The following is a 22765-nucleotide window of genomic DNA, read 5'->3' on the forward strand; positions in this document are numbered from 1 at the left end:
TGTATGTGCTTGTGTACATGTCAGTATGCGTTCAATGTGTTCATATGTGTGTGTATGTAAAACCCTTAGATACCATTTGTGGACATAACCTCTAACACCTTGCTTTGTCATCAAAACACAATATACAATATACACTCAGTCATGTATTATACAATCACATCCTTTTTATCATTTTTTACAATATACAATCATAGCATTTGCATATAATGGACAAAACAGTGAATAGCATACATACTATCTCAATGTACTTCCATTCAGCTTTTCTCTTGATTTCACATTGCATATCAAATCAGAGAAAAAAAAATCATTTCTGTATATAGCTGTATGCATAACATAGGGAGACATGTGATAGAAATAATAATCATTGCACAGCATACAAGCATATACAATTCCTATTGTATGAAATACATTGAAAACAGACACAGAAAATAGGCAGGGTTTCAAAAATATTTCTAAATATTTGTCTATGTGTGCACTATTCATAGTGTATGAGTGTGTGTGTGTGTGTGTGTGTGCGTGTGTGCACGTGAGAAAGAGTTATGATAGCAATGAACACAAAATGAAAGAAGACAACACAGGAGAGATAAGTTTGAACCAACATTGTATAAGCTTAATCCTTAAAAGAAAAGCAAGGAGTCTTAACATTTTGGCTACTAGTCCTTCATCAGAAAAAATATTTATGTGCGTGTATGCATACAAATTCACATAATATATACATGTGTGTGTGTGTGTGTGTGTGTGTGTGTGTGTGTATGTTTGTGTTTGTCCCCCCAACATCGCTTGACAACCAATGCTGGTGTGTTTATGTCCCTGTAACTTAGCGGTTCAGCAAAAGAGACTGATAGAATAAGTACTAGGCTTCCAAAGAATAAGTCCAGGGGTCAATTTGCTCGACTAAAGGCAGTGCTCCAGCATGACCACAGTCAAATGACTGAAACAAGTAAAAGAGTAAGGCATTTTGTCTAACACTCTAAATATTTGAGCAACCGACTGTGCTGGACTGGTACTTTACTGATTTTGAAAAGATGATGAGCAAAGCTGACCTTGTGACTGTGGTTTCAATTCCTGGAGTGAGCAGTGCCTTATGTTCTTAAACAGAACACTTCAGATCACATTGCTCTAGTCCACTTAGTTGTGAATGAGTTCCAGCATAGCTGGGAAATTAGCCCTTGCATCCACAAGTTTATCAGGCTAGAAGAAAATGATTTGATCATGAAACACATGTGTGCATGCGTCAGTGTGTGTTTGCATGCATGTGTCTGTGTGTGCGTGCACATGTACATGCGTGTCTGTGTGTGTGTGTGTGTGTGTGTGTGTGTCTTTGTGTCTGTGTTTGTCCTCCACTGCCTTTTAACAACCGATGTTGGTGTGTTTACACCCACCATAACTTAGCAGGTCAGCAAATCAGACTGATTGAATAAGTACCAGGCTTAAAAAAATAAAGTACCAGGGCTAATTCATTTGGCTAAGATTCTTCAAAGCAGTGCACCAGCATGGCTGAAACAAATAAAAGATAAATAATAATAAAAAAAAAACTTAGAGGAAGAAAGGGAGCACCAAAAACATGAAGGAAGCCAGCTTCAGAAGGGTGACCAAAAACAGACATATGCAACAGTAAAAACTACTAAAGACAACTAAGATCTACGTAATGATATTAAATAGAACAACAGTTTAAGGATGGGAATTGTTCCCACTAATGAGCTTTCATACAGTCTCCATCTAAAGAAGACAACCCCTGTTGTTGACATTGAGTAGCATGGTCCTTTCCTCTTCCATATTCTAGAGAGGTCACTCGCTCGAGCAGCCTCAAGCCAACAGGTTTTGAGATCTGATGATACACCACAAAGCTAGAGCTTTATGGACGTGAAACCCAAGGTAATCCCATAAACCAGCCTTATCTAAACTTATTTATATATTATATATTAAAACTATTAAAACTATATTCCCTGGAGCGTAGGCGGGAAAGATATGCCATAATATACATCTGGAAGATCCTGGAGGGAAGTGTCCTGAACTTTGGCATCGAGAGTTACGCAAATGCCAGAACTGGGCGCCACTGCGTGGTGCCTAGGACTCCACACTTGCCATCAAGATGTAGGACAAGATTCTGTGATAGCCTGGGCTTCCGAGGCCCACAGCTCTTCAATATCCTCCCGAAGAACCTGAGAGACCTGCATGGGGTGGATGCAGATGTCTTTAAAATGAAGCTGGATCTCTTCCTGTCAGGTGTCCCAGATGAACCAACTTCACGGCAGGAGGGGCAGATGAGGGCAGCTGCATCGAACTCTCTCATGCACCAAATGGCAGTTGCTAGAAAGCTTTCGTGAAGTGAAACCAAGTAGCAACACCAAATGGCAGTGCCCCAGCATGGCCACAGTTCATAAGCTGAAACTAGGATCAATCAATCAATCAATCAATCAATCATATATATATATATATATTATATATATATATAATTTAATGTAAACAGTATAAAGATATGAGCTACTGAAAGTTTCTTGCTGTGGAAACATGTACCTAGGAAGGTTTTTAAAACACATCTTTTATCTCCAAGCAATTTCCAGCACATGCACACACACACAGACATATATATATATACATATATACATATATATAGGTGTAAGAGTGGCTGTGTGGTAAGTAGCTTGCTTACCAACCACATGGTTTGGGTTCAGTCCCACTGCATTGCACCTTGGGCAAGTGTCTTCTACTATTGCCTCAGGCTACTATCGCCTTGTGAGTATAAACTGAAAGAACTATGCGTGTATATATGTTTGTGTGTGTGTTTGTCTCTCCAACTGATGTTGGTGTGTGTGTGTGTGTGTGTGTGTGGTGTGTGTGTGTGTGTGTGTGTGTGTGTGTGTATATATATATATATATATATATATATATATACATATATACACACATACACACACACATGCAAAGAGACCGATAGAATAAGTACTAGGCTTACAAAGAATAAGTCCTGGGGGGTGATTTGCTCAACTAAAGGCGGTGCTCCAGCATGGCCACAGTCAAATGACTGAAACGAATAATCCAAATCTTGCATGAGATTGTCTGAGAGACAAAATGGTGTTGAACATTTACCATTTTACATTCTGTAGCCCTAGGCTCTTAAAGTAGTGGAATAAAAGCCCCTTATTTATAAAAGAGAAAAGTGCAGGTAACAGGAAGAGCATCCATCTGGCTACACAAAAAAAACTGCCTCAAATAAAAAAAAGACCAGCCCAACCTTTGTAAAATTTAGCCATAAAGCAAATTACTGAACTGAGTTGATATATTCAAGTTTGTCTTCTCGTTAATAAAGAGCAGGGTGAGTGAAAAAATTACTTACCATTTTTAATTTAAAAGTCACCCAAGTACATACTCTTTTACTTGTTTCAGTCATTTGACTGCGGCCATGCTGGAGCACCGCCTTTAATCGAGCAACTCGACCCCAGGACTTATTCTTTTGTAAGCCCAGTACTTATTCTATCGGTCTCTTTTGCCGAACCGCTACGTAACGGGGACATAAACACACCAGCATCGGTTGTCAAGCAATGCTAGGGGGACAAACACAGACACACAAACACACACACGCATATATATATATATATATATATACATATATATGATGGGCTTCTTTCAGACTCCGTCTACCAAAACCACTCACAAGGCTTTGGTCGGCCCGAAGCTGTAGTAGAAGACACTTGCCCAAGGTGCCACGCAGTGGGACTGAACCCGGAACCATGTGGTTGGTAAACAAGCTACTTACCACACAGCCACTCCTGCGCCTATATATATATTTTGACTAAATATTTTATTTTTACTACAAGTTTTTGAGGATTACTTTTGTAGAGAAAAATTAATATTTCTCATGAAGTAAAGGCAAAACAATAAAAGCTTTGTTTTGTTTGGGGCATTTTTTGCATAGTATTTAGTTCTATCACAATAGTTTCAGCTGCCTAGTCTCATTGGAGGTGCTTTCTTTTTTTTTTACCTTTCATTTCTCCACACTCAATAAAATGAACATTATTCAATTTTTTTTTGCTAAAATATATAACTGGAAACATATGACCATAAACTTCTCCTAAAAAGAATTATTTCTGAACCTTGTCAATAGAAATCACTATTTTATAACATAATTATTCTTTTCATCCTTTCAAGTGTATTTTTTTCTCTTGCTTCCTTCTCCTGTTGTTATCAGTAGAAATGGAGAAACAGAGTGCAGTTCCTGCTTCTTTCAGCAAACAATGTTGATAGGATAAATTTCCCTATTACACTGCTTCATGATTTTATTCTGTATTCATTTTTTATTCTTTATAGAATATATTTCTTTAATTGCTAAGCAAACTAAATATGCAGCATGTGTATGTATTCATGTATCTGTATGCATGTATTTATGTATGTGTGCATATATTTATGTATGTATGTATGTATGTATGTATATATATACAATATATATATATATATATATAGAGAGAGAGAGAGAGTGAGAGAGAGAGATGTATATATATATATATATACATACACACACACATATATATATATATATATATGTACATATATATATATATAATATACATATATATACATACACATATATATACATACACATATGCATGCACACACACACACACACACACATATGCATCATCCAGGCCTGGTTAACCCACAAATATTCATCCACTAAGGCAGTGTTCAATATTAATGTTTATATATACATATACATACTATATACAACATATACACACACACACACACATACATATATATACATATGAATATACATTTATATTTACACTCACAGACACACACACACATATACGCACATACATACATGTATAGAGAGAAGAAAGAAAGGGAAAAGTGTGAGGTAAATAGGAATTATTCTTTGATAATTTTCCCACTGTGGTTATGCCCATGCTGTGACACTGCCAGAAACACAAACAGAAGACAAAGAAGTGTGAAAGAGGAGAGGAAAAAAGAGAAACTAAAATGTGTATGTGTGTGTGTGTGTGTGTGTACGTATCTCTCTTTTACTCTCTTTTACTTGTTTCAGTCATTAGACTGCAGCCATGTTGGAACACCACCTTTAGTCGAGCAAATCGACCCCAGGACTTATTCTTTGTAAGCCTAGTACTTATTCTGTCAGTCTCTTTTGCCGAACCACTAAGTTATGGGGAAGTAAACACACCAACATCAGTTGTCAAGCGATGTTGGGGGGGTCAGACACAGACACACACATATATATACATATACATATATACAACGGGCTTCTTTCAGTTTCCATCTACCAAATCCACTTACAAGCCTTTGGTTGGCCCGAAGCTATAGTAGAAGACACTTGCCCAAGGTGGCACGCAGTGGGACTGAACCCGGAACCATGTGGTTGGTAAGCAAGCTACTTACCACACAGCCACTCCTACGCCTATTTAAAAAAAAGTAAAAAAAAAACACAAAATAAAAAAGGAGGGGGTGATATGGGACTTTGTGGTAGTAGTGATAGTAGTGGAGAAAATGATAGAAAGAAGATATGAGGAGGGAATTATGAGAAGGAGAGAGGTAGATAGAAAGGAAAAGCTATACAATTAGACTGGAAGGAAAACAAAAATGCACAGTGAAAGATGAAAGTGAAAGGAAAGAGGAGAAAAATATGTTTTTAACTAACAATAATGAAAAATAATAATGAAAGTGTAGTGTCGTTGTTGATGTTGATGATGTTGTTGTTGTTGCTATTTAACCCCAGGTCAACTCTGATGAAACAGACCTATGATCAAAAGAATACACGTCGTGACACTGCAGTCATCTTGCCCTCTCTCTTTCATTCTCTCTCTCTCTCTCTCTCCTTCTCCCTCTACTTATCTATCTAGCTATCTATCTGTATCTATCTATTAATCTATTTGTCAGTCTGTCTGTCTATATATTTTTGCCTCTATCCATCTCTCTTCTTCTCTCTCTATCTATCTATGTATCACCCTATTTCTATCTTTATCTCTCTCTTTCTGTCCATCTCTCTTTCTCTCTCTCTCTCTCTCTCTCTCAGTCTATCTATCTTTCTCTCTATCCATCCATCCATCCATCAATCCATCTATCTGTCTGTCTGTCTGTCTCAGTCTCACTCTCTCTGGAATAAAATGCCCCAGATTGCATCTTCTAAGGTGCCCCCACCATATTTTTTTTTAAGACGGTTAGGTGTGGTTTGAGGGAGATTTAGCAGCTGTTCCTACAGGTTGAATGATCACTCAGAGCTCCTGCATTGCACTGTATAGAGAAGTTTTAAAGGAATAAAGGAAATAAAGAAAAGGGGACGATGAAAATGCTTGTGGGAGGAAATGAAATTTGAGATAGAAAACACTAAACAGGATATGATAGATTTGTGACAAAGATACAAAGGAGCAAGCTTTGATAATAAAACCATGCAGAGAGAGAGAGAGATACATACATACATAGATACATAGATAGACAGACTGACTAACAGATAGATAGATGGATAGACAGACAGACAGACAGACAGACAGACAGATAGATAGACAGACAGACAGACAGATAGATAGATAGATAGATAGATAGATAGTTAGGTAGACAGAGATAGAGAGAGAAAGAGAAAGAGAGAGAGAGAGAGAGTGTGTGTGTGTGTACATGTGTGTGTGTGCCTGTGTGGCTGTGCGCGCGTGTGTGTGTTATGAGTTAGTGGTTGACAGAGTTGTCCGAGTGACTGTTTGGTTCATGTAGTGCCGGGATCCTTAGTTATATTTGTGTGGAGACACCAAGAGGCATTTATTTCGTTGAGGTTGACTGCTTGGTTGATCAATGTTGTGACAAGAAGTGCTTGTAACCTGTCCGCGGAGTGCCGAAGTTGAAAGAACAGGCATTGCTCGATGAACTCTGGAAAATTTTCAGACCCCTAAATGTTAGCCAATAGCTAAACAGAGACGGTCGATGGTGAAGTGAAGGGCAGTGAAATAAGAGAGTAGGGTGGGGTACAAAGGTTAGGGAATAGAGAAGAGAGAGAGAGAGAGAAAATGAATCATTGATGGTACAGGTGATGCTGTTTCACTGGATGAGGAAGTGACATAAGAGAGAGAACAGAAAAGAAAATTAAAACAAAGAAAAAAATGAAAAACAGCAAGTAAACAAAAAGCGAAAATGGTTTCAAAGAAATTGTGGAGCAGGGTTCAGTTTTCAGGGATGATGAAATATAGGGACAGAGATGAGAGATAGAAACGGATGAGGTAAGTTGAGTTTAGAATTACCGAATTCCTCAGACACACAGTCACAAAACTCACAAATTTCCCAGTATCTCTTTCATGTTAGCATCATCGTTATCGTACTTTCTCTTTCTCTTTCTCTCCCTCTCTCTTCCCATCTCATTCTCTCTCATTGTCTATCCTTTCTTTCACTCTTTCTTTCTTTAGCTCTGTACCTTTGTCAGTCAGTATGAATAGTTTTTCTCTTTCTCTCTTCCCCTCTCCCAGAAACAAAACACAAACCAATAACAGAACATCAAGAAATAGCAGCCAAATCTCCCCCAAGGATAGGACACGCTATATAATGTAGTCCTACATATTTCTAAAGAGACAGGATAGTCATGGCAGGGATGTCTTTCATCACACATCTGCTCGAACAGGGCTGGCCTGGGGCAAAACAATGTCAATAAAGCAGATACAACCAATAACACATACACACATCCATATACACATGCACACACACACAAACTGACATTTAAGCATACACAAACCTACAAACTGATGCACAAATACATACACAGACATTCATATACACGCACTCACAAACTGATCACATGCACACAAACGCACAAACACACATGCAGAAACTGACACAGTTTCACACGTAAACTCAGACACACATGCACACACACACCCCAACACATTCCAACACACACACACACACACACACTCACATCCCCTCCGAACACACACACTCACACAAAGGCAGATGCACATACACACAAAGACAGACACATATACACACAGACACACATACACACACACACAGAGCAACAATGACATGCACACACACACACACACATATAGCAACAATCATACAAACACACACACGCACAGCAACAGTGACGCAAACACACACACACACAAAGACATGCATACACACACACACACATATACACATACACACATACTCACACAAACAGCCACACACACACAAAAAGCCACATGCATGCATGTGCACACACACACAGATACACACCTAGCAACAACGACAGAGATATATGCACACACACATACACAAAGACAGACACACACACACATACTCACAGAAAGACAGACATACACACACAAACATAAAAATGACACAAACACACACACAAACTCACATACTCACAGAAAGGCAGACAGACAGATACACACACACACACACACATACAAAGACATCCACACACACACACACACATATACATACACAGCAAAAATGACACAAACACACACACACACACAGTCACAGCACTATAGTTCTCCTCCAGATACATTCAACACAACTATTGATGCTGTAGTTGTTGTTAAAGATGTTTAACCACAAACCAGCTCTGACTGGGAGTAGATCTATGCCTCAAAACAATCCAACCGTGACCAAGTCACTTTTTTTCTTTTTGTTTTTTCCAGCTATTATGTATGTCCTGTTTTCGTGTTATTCAAACATTGCTTTAGACATACATCTGTTTAGGAATGTTTGTAGTTTGATTTGAAGAACATCTGACTGTTATTTCTAGCACATTGAGAGACCATGTAGTAGTAGTGGTGGTGGTGGTGGTGGTGGTGGTAACAAAAGTGGTGGCAGAGGTGGTGGTGGTGGTGTTGGTGGCGTTGGTGGTTGTGGTGGTGTTGGTGGTGAAAGTAGTGGCAGTAGTAGTTATTGGTTTGGTATGATTGTTTCTGTAATTGTTGTTGCTGATGGTATTTTTTAATATGGTTATTGTTGGTGTATGTGAATGTATGTGTGGTTGTTGTTTTGGTTGATTCTGGCGTGACTATTGCCATTGTGGTGACTGTGGTATTGGTATGATTGTTGTTGTTGTTAACATGTTGGAGTAGTTATTGTTGCTGCTGGTATGATTTTCGTTGATATTAGTGTGGTTGTTGTTGTTTTTGGCAGTGGTGATGTGGTTGTTGTTGTTGGCAGTGGTGGTGTGGTTGTTGTATGTGATAGTGTTTCACAACTTTAGACTGGTACTTTGTTTTATCAACCCTAAAAAGGTGTAAGGCATAGCTGACCTTAGCAGGATTTGAAACCAGAATGCAGCCAGCTGGAATACATACAGAAAGGCATTTTGACCCATCCGTCATGTATCCATGTACATATATATGTATAGACCCCCTCCAGTTATGAATGACCACGGGATTGCACCTAAGAAGTACCCCTCTGAGACACAAGTCTGGGCAAGGTTGTTTATGGAAGACCAGCAGTCGCCCATGCATGCCAGCCTCCTCTCTCTATGCCACCAATGTTATCCAAGGGAAAGGTAAAGGCCAATACAGCTTGGCACCAGTGATGTCACAACTCATTTCCACAGCTAAGTGAACTGGAGCAATGTGAAATAAAGTGTGTAGCGCAAGAACACAACACACAGCCCAGTCCAAGAATCAAACTCACTGCCTCATGATTGTGAACCCGGTGCTCTAACCACTGAGCTAGGTGCTTTCACATGTGTGTGTGTGCATATGTGACCACGTGTGTGTGCATTAATATATATATATGTATACATATAATATATATATACACACATATATATCATCATCATTGGTCATCATCCCTGTAGTTATCATCATCAGCAGTCGTTATCAGTATTGTCACCATCGTCATCATCATTTAACTTCCACGCTCCATGTTGGCATGGGTTAGATAGTTTATCAAGACCTAATGGGCCCAAGGATTACATAATGCCCCAGTGTCTGCTTCAGTATGGTTTCTGTGGCTAGATGCCCTTTGTAATGCCAGCCACTTTACAGTGTGTACAAGGAGCTTTTTTCGTGCCATCAGCACTAATGGGACTGTCAGGCAATTTGCAAGACAATGATCCCCACCCCAGGGGAAAACTTTACATTAGAAGGGAAGGAGCAAAAGATGAGTAAAAATATGAGAGAAGGGGGTCAGGGAAGAACAGATTTCTTGCTGTAGAGGAGTCACATGACAACTCACATATTAAGAGAGAGAGTAGGAGTGATTGAGAGGAGCTAAAAAGTGGTAAGGGGGCAGTGAAACAGGAAATGACTGACAAGGCTAAGCAACAGCAGAATATTAATGATGAAATAGTAGACAGGAGAAGAACAAGATGACACACAAATGAGTGAACACACAAAAGAAAATAACATGCAGCAAATGTATTTGGAGTTTTTAAATAATTAATAATAACAGATTGACTCACTTGTGCAGAACACATCCTCATCATCAGATGAATAGTAACTTAATAAAATATATATTTATCTTTTATATAATTATATGAGGTTTATTATACATTCAGTAAGCTTGATATTGTTATGTTCAGCAAGCAATGTATCTATTTTAAACATCATAAAGAAAAGACTCTTCTGCTGGCCTTAATCAACTGTTCCTGGCCTTAATCAAAAGTTCCCTCCAAGGCAGAAGTCTGGGCAAGATTATTTGTAGAAGACTAACACTCACCCATGCATACCAGTTTCCCATCTCCACACCACCAATGTTGTCCAAGAGAAAGGCAAAGAACAATACAGCTTGGCACCAGTAATGTTGCAGCTCATTTCTACAGCTGAGTGAACTGGAGGAACATGAAATAAAGTGTCTTGCTGAAAAACACAATACACAGCCCAGTCCAGGAAGCACACCCACAACCTCGCAATTGTAAGCCCAGCATTCAAACTATTGGCCCATGTGATTTCACATAATTCAAATATCATATATGCATGCGATATTAACTCCAACCCTCATTTGACTCAGTTGAGAGTTAAAGCAGGCATTTTCCAAATATCTAATGAAGTGGACATGTCCTATGTCTGCAAAACTTTAATGTGGAGCTGAGTCAACATGGTGACAATTATGCATATGTATACATATATCATCATGAATGAGTGCACAGCAAGACACTCACACACATAGGTCCCCCAGCATGGCTGCAGTCTAATGACTAAAACATGTAAAAAATAAAAGATATAAAGAATCCTTGAATAACACAGATGTAGGAGTGGCTGTGTGGTAAGTAGCTTGCTTACGAACCACATAGTTCTGGGTTCAGTCCCACTGTGTGGCACCTTGGGCAAGTGTCTTCTACTATAGTCTCGGGCCAACCAAAGCCTTGTGAGTGGATCTGGTAGACGGAAACTGAAAAGAAACCCGTCATATATATGTATAAATATATATATGTATGTATGCATGTGTTTATGTTTGTGTGTCTGTGTTTGTCCCCCCAACATCGCTTGATAACTGATGCTGGTGTGTTTACATCCCCATAACTTAGCGGTTCGACAAAAGAGACCGATAGAATAAGTACTAGGCTTACAAAAAATAAGCCCTGGGGTTGATTTGTTTGACTTATATATATATATATATATATATATATATATATACCTTTCCACTGGCTAACTTAGACAATAAGATTTTGAAAACAAATTATGTCCAGATTAAATTGTGTTACTTCAATAACAGAATTATCCAAAATAAACTTTGTCATCGAATAAATTTTCAACGAATGAAATCATCGTGTTTATGAGAGGGTAGAGCAAAAGTAGATAAAAAAATTTAAATTGTAAATTACACTGTGGAAGAATAATTTTAACGAATTAAAAACCCCAAATTTGCTAAATTCATTTGTCATTCGTTTCTTGCCAAAATGTTCATTATACAACTGTGACCTGATCATTAACATAGTTCCACTGAAACTGTTTAAAATTTAGTTAATGACCATTTCTTATAGTCCTTCGAGGTTTGCCTTCTGTTTTTGGTGAACTTACAAGCAAGAGGTCTGCTTATTCATGTTGATTTGCTTTAATCTCTTGACATTAGTCATAGATTGGTCATCATTAGTCATATTCTGGTTCTCTTCTTTTGTCTGCTGACAACAATGCATATGTCATTGTTAGTATTCCATCATTTCTGTTCTGTTCTTTTTCTTTTTACATTCTTTTTTTACTTCTTTTCCAACTCGAAAGTTAGTTTTAAATTTATGCATACCCTGTTTACTATGCATAAAAATAAAGTGTTTTGGGACATTTCTCAATTGTGCGTACAAGCTGACAGAAACGGTTTCCTTCTATGTAGATTTAAATTACATTTTAGAATTTTGAACACAAGCTAATCAGGAAATAATGTCAATAGACTTCTATGTATCTATCTGTATAAAATACATCTGTACATACACATAAAAATATACACACACACACACACCTATCTATTCATCCATACATACATATATCCATACATAGGCGCAGGAGTGGCTGTGTGGTAAGTAGCTTGTTTACCAACCACGTGGTTCTAGGTTCATTCCCACTGCATGGCACCTTGGGCAAGTGTCTTCTACTATAGCCTCGGGCCGACCAAAGCCATGTGAGTGGATTTGGTAGACGGAAACTGAAAGAAACCCATCATATATATGTATACATTTGTGTGTGTGTGTGTGTGTTTGTGTGTCTGTGTTTGTCCCCCCCAACATCGCTTGACAATTTGCTGGTGTGTTTACGTCCCTGTAACTTAGCGGTTTGGCAAAAGAGACCAATAGAATAAGTACAAGGCTTCCAAAGAATAAGTCCTGAGGTCGATTTGCTCCAGCATGGTGCTTCAGCATGGCTGCAGTCAAATGACTGAAACAAGTAAAAGAGAGAGTAAGGAGTATACATACAGGCATACATACATGCATGCATACATACATATATAAATACATACATACATACAGACAGACAGACAAACTAACAAAAAATACCCTGTTCATGTTGTTGAAATTCCAATGAAGGAACCTTGGATCTAGGTTAGAAACTGACTCTTTCTCTATTGACAAGAAATCTAGAAATAAAACTGAATAATAATTAACTGACTGACTCACACACACACACACACACACACACACACACATACACGTATTTTTTAGCTGATAACTTGAAACTTTTTTTTGTTTAATGCAACACACAAATAAGAATAACCTAAGAATATTCAATGAAAATGATAGATAACTTTGTTGATAACCTTGTTTCCTTAATTTCCTATAACTGCTTCCAAGGCAGCTAAAAGGAGAGAGACATTTTATCATAAATTCATATCGTTACATTATCAATTAAAAGAAATTATCATTACTAAATAGATTGTATTTATTATTCTGAACAGAGGAGCTTCTTCAAATTCATAAATATAATCCCTTAAATAAGTGTTTATAAAACTAAAGCGGAAGTCACAAACAGCCTTTTACTTCTGCTGGCCTTAATCAATTGCACCTGGAAAGTTCCCCTTACAGGCAGAAATCTGAGCAAGGTTATTTGTAGAAGACCAACACTCACCCATGCATACAAGTCTCCCATCTCCATACCACCAATGTTGTCCAAGAGAAAGGCAAAGGCTGGTACAGCTTGGCACCAGTAATGTTGCAGCTCATTTCTACAGCTGAGTGAACTGGAGCAACATGAAATAAAGTGTCTTGCTCAAGAACACAATACTCAGCCTGGTCCAGGAAGTGCACTCACAGCCTCACTACTGTAAGCCCAACACCCTAACTATTAGGCCATGTGTTTTCGCATAGTTCAAATATCATATATGCATGCGATATTAACTCCAACCCTCATTTGACTCAGTTGAGAGTTAAAATTGCAGACACATGCCAGACAACATCATAAAAGAAGAAACTTCTTGACACATGCAAACGAGGAACCTTGTTAAAGAATTTTCACGTGACTGTCAGGTTGGATCACATGACATTATCATGGAAAACATACAATATTCTTTTCTACTCTAGTCACAAGGTCCAAAATTTTGGGGGAGGGGGGCAGTCAATTAGATCAACCCTAGAATGCAACTGGTACTTAATTTATTGACCCCGAAAAGATGAAAAGCAAAGTTGACCCTGGTGGAATTTGAACTCAGAATGTAAAAACGGATGAAATACCTATTTCTTTACTACCCACAAGGGGCTAAACACAGAGAGGACAAACAAGGACAGACAAAGGGATTAAGTCAATTATATCAACCCCAGTGCGAAACTGGTACTTATTTAATCGACCCCGAAAGGATGAAAGGCAAAGTCGACCTCGACAGAATTTGAACTCAGAACGTAACGGCAGATGAAATACATCCGTCGTGCTAACATTTCTGCTAGCTCGCCACCTTTAAAAACGGATGAAATACCACTAAGCATTTTGCCCAGCATGCTAACATTTCTGCTATCCCGCAGTCTAGGAAAACATACAATATTGCGATAAAACAATGATATTGTGCATATATCTATAGAGAGTCTATCTGAATGAAGTAACAAAAATAGTATTGCTTGATTTTATGTATTTCATCAGCATAAAGAAAGGACCAACAGATCCACATATTGTTTTTTTCCTTCTAAGCATAAAAAATGTAAAACATTAACAAATAATGTCATACCAAAATACGCATAGACTTTTTCCTGTTCGTGAAAATACAATATATTGAAAAATTGATGAATAATGACATAAAAAAAAAATAGATGACATCTCAAATCATTTGAAGAGCACTTTATAACTATTGATTAAGAATTATAAATAATTTTATATATTAAAGATATATCTAGCTTTAGGGATCAGAAAAGTCCCTAAAGTGCAGAATGAAAAAAATATGCATATGTATGTTAATGTTAATTGTGTTGTAAATATGTTATGATGAAGATGATTGTAAATGATTCAATGTAACACCAGAAGAATTCCTCAAGAGTATTCCTCAAGAGCTTTTACCAATCTAATATTGATTACTATTTCTCCTCAACAACATTAAGTTGATACTGAATTGATTAAAACTTTTTCATGCACAGACACTGTAACAGTTGAAGTGGTCGACCTTTCATAAGATCTTCATCAAATAGACTTCAAGTTTATAAACACACACTATACATAATAGATAGATAGGTGAAGTTCATAATTACTTGCAATACAAAGAATATACATTGAAATTATGACCACATTGGATATCTTCAAGGAAAGAACCGGAAAGATCTTTAACTTTCTATTGAATTGAAAGAAATAGAATAATGTGCTGTTCCTTCATTAAATTTTTCTTTTTAGTTCTCAACAGGCAATTCACATCTCTTGCAATAGTATTTATGTGAGTACCGCATATTAGTTAATCTCTGTATCTTTATAATGACTTCCTTCTTTCACTATCTCCAATAAGCAATGCAAAATCAGAGATAAAACAAACTCAATTTCATTGGAAGCACAAGTATATCTAAATTAAGTTCATTCTTTCCCATGGAATAAAATAATTTCTCCCAAACAACACCAAAGTCCAATTTCACTTTTCATTTTTCATTCACTTGTTTACCATTCATTTTCCCAAGCTAGAATGAGTTTGATTGGATTTTACAGCTGGATTCTCGTGCCAGTGGCACGTAAAAGCACCCACTATACTCTCGGAGTGGTTGGCATTACAAAGTGCATCCAGCTGTAGAAACTCTGCCAGATCAGACTGGAGCTTGAGTGCAGCCATCTGGTTCGCCAGACCTCAGTCAAATCATCCAACCCATGCTAGCATAGAAAGTAGATGTTAAATGATGATTATGATGATGATGATGATGATGATGATGATGATGACAGGCTTCTTTGATGATGATGATGATTCCCTTCTTATTGTCAATCCTTACCTCCTTTTCAAGTAAGGAATAACTTTATTCCACAAGCTTTCAAAAGCACAAAGTGACTTGTCGTGATGTCATCAAAGGATATGAACATCAGCACTTCAGGGATGATGAGCATGACATGACCAAAACCTAACTTCAAGTACCAAGGCTCCAACATACAATATGACAGGGATCACCTCACTGATGTCAAAATGTATGTTAATGCCACATGGTTAAAGTTAACACGAACATCTAAAGACCTTGTGATTGGAAGATATTTATGCCCTTGAAAGCAAAGAACCAGGGGCCCTTTACAGATTGAGTGTTTCCCACCAGCAATGAGGTATAAACCGACTCATTATGTCATAGAAATATAGATATTTTATTGCACTTTGGAGCTAATTTGCCTGGACCATGCCTTGAATAAAAACGTGCTGCTTGACATAGAAGTGGTACCAATCACTGAAAAGTTGTGTAACATGTGCCTCCACTGAAATGGGTATATGACATGCCATGAAGAACAAGTAGTAGTAAAGGCATTGTTAATAATCAGCTCAAATGTGTGACAGTATGGAGGGTCAAAGAATCAGTAGCTTGAGAGATCTACAACAGGTCAACTTCACTCTGTTGAACATTGTTGAAAAAATCCAAGTGTGGAGAAGTATGCATGAAAAGAGACTCCATTTGAGGGATAACAGAAGATTAGATGATGAATAATTACAATATATTTGCATTATAATTCTCAATAATGTAATAGTGTGAAAATATTCTGCATGAAGCTGAAGCGTATTGCTATATTGTTCTTGTTGAACACTCGATGGAATTTGTAGGCCTCCAAGGAATGTTTGCTGATAAGAGAAGAGAATTAATCTAGAGTAAAATGAGGTTGATAAGCAAACTGCTGAAATATAGAGTTATGTTTGCTGAAAGATGAACATCTCAAAAAACTTCATCTTATATATGCATTGTGCTGATATCTCCCCAGAGAGTACCACATAGGACTCATGATGGCACCGTGATGATAAATTTTTTAACAGATAACTTCCTCAAAGACTTACATGACTTGAATTAAACACTTGCAATAATACTCAAGAGGAACAGGAACCAAGACAGTTTCTACTTGGTCTTGTTGCTCACCTACTAAAAATAGCAGTCAAATTTCCTTCAAATTACACACAGTGGACAGTGTAGTGCGACATACACTATTTGAGTTAAAAGATGGAATGGTTATGGTTTGGATCGCCTTTAACTGTAGGCCTGCTAGATCTTGATTGATATAAGGGCTAACAGCACTCACTGAAGTATCCCTTTCTCTCTCCAGCAAATAACCTCCTACAAGTAACAGCTAAATTTCTCTCAAATCACATGATAATGCAGTAAATAAGGAAAGAATACTTTAGATAATGGTAGTTCAAAGTAACTTAAAAAGATAGGACAGTTATGAACTGAAATGCATTTAGGCAAGGATGGTTAAGGTAAAACAATAACCAAAAAAATCAGCACTTTCCATATATATTTGGAGATAAAAAGATAAAAGAAAGACCAGAAGTATTATCTGAGTGATCCTGAACAAAGTAGCAATGTTTACAAATGGACCAAAGCACTGTGATTTCTGTCTAGCCAAAAACTTTCACATTTTCTCACAACATCCTAATCTTAAGCAAAATAAAATTAAAATGGTTCAACTTTAATTGCATGTAGAGTAACTTGATTAACACCACAATTACTTGCCAGTCACTGATGTATATGGATAGATGATTATTTTAATTTAAGATTGCTTCAATTGCATATGTCGGATTTTTATTCAACTGAGCAGATATTTGCAATATCAATGAATGTTTTATTCACTGCTTCCTATATGAGGGGTGACAAATTTAATCTAAGCATGTATATGAACATAGTTATTTAAATTTAAATTCAAATAACTATGTTCTCTAAACAGCAAAATTCCCCGCAGAGAATTATTTTCTGCAGAATTATTTCCGGTATTTTAGCGAGCCAAAACAAGGACTTTTGAAAGATAACCCCAAGTGTAATTGGTAGAACTGTATACATGTTCAATCAAATGCGGACATCTCATGTATAGTTCGGCAAATTATATTTGCATTGACGATCATACTGAAGAGCTACGGACAATTATGTAAATAATTTTGTGTAAGGGTTAATAGCAAAACTAGTTTATGATTAATCTATATTCTGTTTCTTTTCATTTGTCTTGCTCACTTATGTTCTGGCGTTTGCTAAATTTTCTTGAAAACATTCCTTTTTTAGTGGTAAGGCTATAGTGGATCTACTTGTAGCATAATGGATGTCCACCTAATGGTCATCCCTATTGTATATATATATATATATATATATATATATATACACATGCACACATATTTTCAATAGATGAAGGGTTAGAGAATTTAATTTTATTGACTAAATTCTTCTTTGTTTGTTTTGAACTTTGGCTTAATTTTTAAGAATGTAAGTAAATAGATCTAACAAGTTAATGCGTTGTTTCTTTTACCATAATTATCATGTTTGTTTGTTTTTCTTTTTTGTTTTTTTATCTGAAAGATATTTGATCAATGAAGAATACTTCTCATTTGAAGAGAAAACAAATTAGACACATATTAAATAACATAGATCAATTAAATGTGAAACTGACAAAGTGTCCATGAGTTAATATCAACACAAAATGGCCTTTTATGACATAATTCATTATCTTAGTGGAGTATACAATTATTTACTTTATAACACTTACTGCATCCACCACCACTACCACCACTTTATTTTCTATTAATCAGAGTCTGACTCTGAAGTAATAATGCCATGTAATAAATCATACAAATCATACACCCCGTCTCACCAAATAGAATGTCTCTCAACGTTAACTGCACAGTACTTTTACATTTATCACTCTGGAGATAATAATACAGGTTAGAACTGCTACCATTCTAATTTTGCTTGTTGATTGGATCAAATAAACCAATCAGTGAACTGCACTATAATAAGTCAGCTGATACAGTGAGACTAAAAAAAAAAGAAGAAAAAAGAAAGAAATGAAATAAAATAAAAATCAAATAACGAAAGTTAAACTAATTTATAGGAGAAATAAATTAATCAATATGTCAGCTAATTATAGATGTAAAGCAATTTATGATTGAGTTTTTTGGTTACTTGAGAAGTGATAGAGATAAGTGATAGACAACTTTGAGAAAATACAATTTTTAGTAGAAAGGAAATAGAAAGAAATCTTAAAATTACAAAAAAAGTGACACTAGAATGGTGACTGTGTAGATAAGAACAACTTAATTTTTAAAAGTTGCAAAAATATAGGTTTTCACTTCAAGCTTTTGTCATGGCAGAATTAATTAAAAATCAATATTAAAGTGATTTTATTCCTCTTCTTTCTTTCTTTTTTTTTTTTGCAGTGCAAAATTGCTAAGTACTAATATTTCACAATAAAAAAGAAAATGAAGAAATGAAAATCATAAAATTAGAATGGAATGTGATTTCTAAATCCGGTTATTGTAGCTATATGTTTTGTATCAGATATTGATCTTGTTGAAATGAACTCTTTCCAAGTAGATATTTCGTGATTGTCTGTCTACACAAGTCTATATTTGCTATTTGAAGTAAAAAAAGGATAAAAGAAAAGGAGTAAGGATAGATTGTTTGTAATCCACTTCTGGTCGTATCCCACTTCAAGCCTGAAGCATTTTGGTTGCTCCCTTGTCATGTTATTGCTGCTGTCCTAACTGGATACTAACCAAGTGCTGGCTTGCTCAGACTTAATACTCATTTTTGCTAGCTAAGTAGATTGGAACAGCAAGAAATAAAATGCCTCACCCAAATACATAATATGCCTCTCAGACTGAGAACCAAACCCTTGACCTTATGATCAAGAGCCTAGTTTCCTAACCACTAGGCTATAGGTTTTCTAATATCTACAATAAAGAATACTCTGTATACAGTTGTGGCCAAAAGTTTGGAACATAGATCTGAAAATTTCTTCTAGATATTGAACCATTAGATCATTTTTATTAGGTAAGTATATCTCTACATTGTATATATTTGAAATGAATTGTACTTGGACGTAACAATTTTAATGTTTAAAAAACGTCCCAAATTTTTGGCCATGATTGTAGATATAAATTCAGAAAAAGAAAATTGTAAGCTTTCATGAAGAATAACAAGACAATGAAGTCCTACTGACAATTCTAGGATGGTGTTGCTTCAGCACACGCAAACAGAATAATAATAATGATGCAGTACCAGGCAGTGGCTCTCATGGCTTCCAATATTAACTGATTGGAAGTGTTATCATGGACATTTGTTTTGTCTTGGTATAAGAGATGGACTGCAGTAAATATTCTGCTCAATACCACAGATTTGCTTGTCAGTTGCTTGACCTTAACCAGTGGCTGACAATATGTGCATCTCTGATCACGAGCAGAAAATTGAGGGAGCATCATAGCCATGTGTTGAGAGGAATCCTTTGGAGTTTAAATCACTCACCTCTGGAAACATGGGTGTTTTGTTCATCCTCCTTAAAACAACCCTTATTCAGGAACCTTTTCAATAGGATGGGCTACTCACCCGAAGAAAATTCTAACTGGGCCCCTCCTACAAGGTCCTGAACTGTTTATCTTGATATGAGATCACTATGTGCACATATGGTTGTGATGCATGTGCCTGATGTACCCTTATCAGACAGGTAGTCATGATGGGTATATTGGGCTTCATATAACTGTACCTCAGTGTTACTTTGATGGCATGCACTGTTCTCTCACTCAATGACAATTATAATCCTTTCTATGATAGGACAAGGCCTGACACTTTGGAGGAGGAGGCTAGTCGATTACATTGACCTCAGTGTGTAACTGGTACTTATTTCATCAACCCTGAAAGGATGAAAGGCAAAGTCAACCTCAGCAGAATCTGAACTCAGAATGTAAGGACAGACAAAATACCACTAAGCATTTTGCCCGGTGTGCTAATAAGTCTGCCAGCTCACTGCTTTATATAAAAATAATAATAATAATAATAATAATAATAATAAAGGCAAAGAACAGTGTAGTAAGAGCAGCAAACTTCTAGACACACAAGCTCTATTATAATATTATAACATAAAACCGTATTTAGCGGAAGTTCGTTGAAATAAAAATATCAAAGAGGCCTACAGACATTGTAATCATCATTAATTTCTAATTGCCAAACACAATGTAAATACAAAGTTCAATCTTGTGGTTGTTAAAAGTCAAGAAGTCTTTTTGCTTCAAGATAGTTGCTACGCTTCTTTAGTTCACAGATCAAGTTAAATGTCAACTGTCTTGATGAAAATGTTCATATTTAAAGTAAGCCTTGTACAAACATAGCTGTAAACAAAACAATATATAAATATATTGGTATTGCTATCTTATGGTCTTGCCAATTAAGTAAGATGTGCTTTCTGATGAGGCCTAATAAGACCGGAATATGTCTGCTTTCATTAGTTGGTTTTAGATACAAACTTGACTATCTGCATTATCTATATTATACAAAAATTTCAATCAACACTTCTTATTAGAGTTACTCTTTTACTTGTTTCAGTCATTTTACTGTGGCCATGCTGGAACACCGCCTTGAGTTGAAGAAATCGACTTCAGGTTTTATTCTTTGTAAGCCTAGTACTTATCCTATCAGTCTCTTTTGCTGAACCACTAAGTTATGGGGATGTAAACGCATCAGTTGTCAAGCAATGTTGGGGGACAAACACACACATATATATATATATACATGCATTCGATGGGCTTCTTTCAGTTTCTGTCTACCAAATCCACTCACAAAGCTTTGGTCGGCTCAAGGCTATAGTAGAAGACATTTACCCAAGGTGACATGCAGTGGGACTGAACCCAGAACAATGTGGTTGGTAAGCAAGCTACTTACCACACAGTCACTCCTGTGCCTAGAGTTATCTATTTTGTTGATTTCAGATTTTAAACTTTTCTCAAAAAGGAATTTGTTTTTCCTTTCCTGCTCATTGCCTGAATAATCTCAGGTAATTGAAGATTTTCATTTCACTGTATTACATATGTGAGATGCTACTTTATACATATTTAGTAAGCAGAAAAAAAAACCCTCTTAAAATTTCTTCTCTCAGCCTTATCATTGTCAATATCACTGGTAAAGACAAAGAGAGAATATGACAATCCACTACGTTGGTCATATCTCTCTTTATGCTTGAAGTTGTTTGGTTGTACCACTGATTTGGTAACACTGCCATGCTAACTTAATGCTATATAATTGCTTACCATAAACAATTTCGTGTTCCCTAAATTTCAATGTGGTCAACCAGAACTGAAGGATACTGCTTTTATGGAAGTGATGCTCATTTGCAACTATTATATGAAGTTAATACAATCCATTCAGAAGGCTCGGGTTGGCCTGAGGTCATAGTAGAAGATACTGGCCCTAATGACCAAAGAAGTTGACTGAACTCAAAATCACGTTGTTGGAAGGTAAAGGATTTCTGTTGACCAAACTCTACTCACAAGGCTTTTATCACCCAAGGCATTTTTTGGAACAAAAGACTTGTGCTGCTCATTGGGATGAAATTTGGAATTATATGTTTGCTGAGCAAACTTCTTAACCACAGAGCCAGGCATGTTTCTGTTTCTATGGACATTTAGTTTTATTGTGAAGGAAATAATAAGGTTGCAAACTCCAAATTAAAGATAGAACTTTCACACCATGTTAACCCTTTCATTACTGAATTTATTTTGAGGGGTTCTGTGTTTCTTTCAATTACATTAAATATAACAAAGAATTTCGTGAAATAACTTAGTTATCATTAAGCTAGTGTTAGGAACATAAATTGTGACTAAGGTTTGGTGGAAGGTTCTATTTCATAACTTATGAAAACAAGGCATTTGTACTACAGAGCAAGAGCCGGTTTCAGCCGGGTTGGTAACGAAAGGGTTAATGATACGAGCTCAATCATGTAGAAAAATAGTTATTAATAAAAAA

The 22765-nt window shown here is 36.5% G+C and overlaps 1 long non-coding RNA gene across 3 annotated transcripts in view; it reads left to right on the plus strand.

The window, feature by feature from the left end:
• LOC118762443 overlaps positions 1-22765 on the plus strand; it is a 426872-nt gene that overhangs the window by 20572 nt on the left and 383535 nt on the right. The window contains exon 1 of one of the 3 annotated variants that reach the window (XR_004998197.1): positions 6604-7217. The exons of the other annotated variants lie outside the window; for them this stretch is intronic. This is a non-coding gene — a long non-coding RNA (uncharacterized LOC118762443). Of the gene's footprint in view, positions 1-6603; positions 7218-22765 lie in introns of those variants that run through there. 3 annotated transcript variants of the gene reach the window in all.

Source organism: Octopus sinensis, linkage group LG3 (genome assembly GCF_006345805.1).
Source record: "Octopus sinensis linkage group LG3, ASM634580v1, whole genome shotgun sequence".
Lineage (NCBI taxonomy): Eukaryota > Metazoa > Mollusca > Cephalopoda > Octopoda > Octopodidae > Octopus > Octopus sinensis.